Raw genomic sequence first — 2,340 nt, 5'->3', positions numbered from 1 at the left:
ACATGCAACGATAAGTCATCGTACCTGTGATTGTGTGTTCTCAACCATTTTTGTTTTAGTACAGTCTCCATGTTCATGTCTGTGCATATTTCCTTGGCTGCTACCTGAGCATATAATGCCCGTTGCCCTCTGACAAAGACTGGGGGCACTATTTACACAAACTAGTGTAAAGGGCAGTCTAACTTCGCGTGTGGGCTGGAAGGTATGGCGTTAGATTTGTGCCACAATTCCGTGCGTAACAAAATGTGTTTCGTACGTACAAAATGTGTTTCGTACGTACCAAAAATGTGTTTCTTACGTACAAAATGTGTTTCGTACGTACCAAAAATGTGTTTCGTACGTACAAAATGTGTTTCGTGCGTACAAAACAGTCCTCGCGCACGCTTGCTACGTCTCTCCTCAACACGTACGAAACTTTGATTTACGCTTGCGATGCAAGGGTCGAGGCGTAATATTTGTGCCACAATTCTTAACCAATCAGGAGAGCAAATCCTGATTGGCTGTTTAATATCCAATCAGGAAGAACTTTGACAACGTGTCGTCACGCCGCGTTGCATCATGGGCGCTTCTTCGATTTTTGTTTTGTTTTGTTTTGTTTACTAGCACTCGGTGCTTTCCTGTTTGTATTTTATCTGCATTTCTGCTGACTTTTATTTACTTAACAAAAGTTTTGTTATATTACGGGGTGAAGCAGCTCCCAACTGCTTTCCTGCTTAGCGGAAGACAAGTTTTAGCCCTCATGGGACCGTTGGATGACCGTTGGGGGGGACGCTAACTTCCGAATCGAAGACTACTTTCAACATTTTCATAACGGTAAGTAGCATCTTTTAACTTGGCCACTATCACACACAGGCTTCCAAGACAATCAAAATTGTATGTAATAGTTACATACACGACATTGGCAATGGATGTGCATAGTTATGATGAAGAAAAAAAAATCGCCACCCCCTTTCTTTATTTTCTTATGCATTTTTAGTGCCTAGTGCCACCAAATGTATATCGTGTAACTAACAGACAGAAAAAAACATGGAATGTCCAAAAGCACTGTTAACACAATGCCATAGTTACTGATTTGTAAGTACGTTAGTGATATTGATTAGAAAATCGTGGAAAATTACGAGATATCAGCTCTTGAATTCAATTCACGAGTTAATTTTGTTGTCATTACCTGTATACTTGTGCACATAAATGCCATCTCAAACAAATCACTAAAGCAGCCTTTTACCACCTAAAAGACTTCGACAGAAGGGTTGCATGCTCCATACCAGAAGAACCTGACTCATGCTTTTATTTCCAGTAGACTTGATTATTGCAAAGGTCTTCTGACTGTTCTCCCTCAAAAGAGCATCACATTATAGCTGCAGAGGTTATGAAGTGGTTACCCTTAGTTGTACTAGACATTTAACATGAACAAGAAACTGTAGAAACATGGATGGTCACATTGTTTTCCCATAACTACATGAAGATGGATGGATATGATTGTTTCACGTTTTACAATTAATAACCTTGAGCTTTTGTTTTGTTTCCAATTTACCAGGTAAACCAATCCAGATTGCGCATCGTTTCTATATCCGGGTCACAGTCATCAATACGATGTCTAAGGATAGAGAGTACAGCTGAGATGGATGGGACGGCGATGGATGGCTCCACAATAGCAGTCTACCATGCTTACTGTGTGTAAAACTTGAAATAAAAACTGCAAAGATGCACTGTAACTGAGGACGATTCATTTGATTTAAAAACAAAATGTACAGTTTGCTGTTTGTTGATCGATAATGCATCATTAAGTGTCAATTACAAATACAATGTGTAATATATTTTCATCTGTGGAACCTCTTGGGTCTTGCATTCTCAATACATCATCGTGAGTACAGTACTCTGAGGTCTTCTTGGTCAATGATGGGCAAATGTGCAGTGTGTGCACTTCCGCACTTTAATCTTGAAACCATAAATGTGTCATGTACTGCATTGGCACTGTACCTGCAATAGTATTTTGGTTATTGTTTACAGGTTGTTCCGAATACAGTGTGTGTGACACTTTTTATTTTTCTAATTGTCAATGATACTGTTTGCAAGACACATTTAAATAAGTTCAGTAAAAGTGTCGACAACTTACAGGAGAAAAAATATTTTAAAAATGTTTGATTTGGTATGCTGCAAAACAGGCCATTACAACTATTCGAACTTCAAATTATGATAGTCCAATGTTAATGTTGTCATTCTTCAGGAGCTCTTGATTTCTCTGCTGTCAAGCTCAAGCTTCACGTTCTGACTCTTCCTACAGACATTTTAATGACTAAGTCAAATTGGTCTCATCAGCTGGCTCAAAAACGTCAGGAA

At 38.9% G+C, this 2,340-nt stretch overlaps 1 long non-coding RNA gene across 1 annotated transcript; it reads left to right on the top strand.

Annotated features, from left to right (window-relative positions):
* The first annotated feature begins 543 nt into the window (after nt 1-543).
* Nucleotides 544-1,873, top strand: LOC144025762 (uncharacterized). Its single transcript, XR_013284951.1, has 2 exons — nt 544-813; nt 1,538-1,873. It is a non-coding gene; the product is annotated as an uncharacterized LOC144025762 (long non-coding RNA).
* Nucleotides 1,874-2,340: the final 467 nt, after the last annotated feature.

Source organism: Festucalex cinctus, chromosome 9 (genome assembly GCF_051991245.1).
Source record: "Festucalex cinctus isolate MCC-2025b chromosome 9, RoL_Fcin_1.0, whole genome shotgun sequence".
NCBI classification, from domain to species: domain Eukaryota; kingdom Metazoa; phylum Chordata; class Actinopteri; order Syngnathiformes; family Syngnathidae; genus Festucalex; species Festucalex cinctus.
Note: the sequence above shows the minus strand (reverse complement) of the source record. Positions and strands in the feature narration are given on the sequence as shown.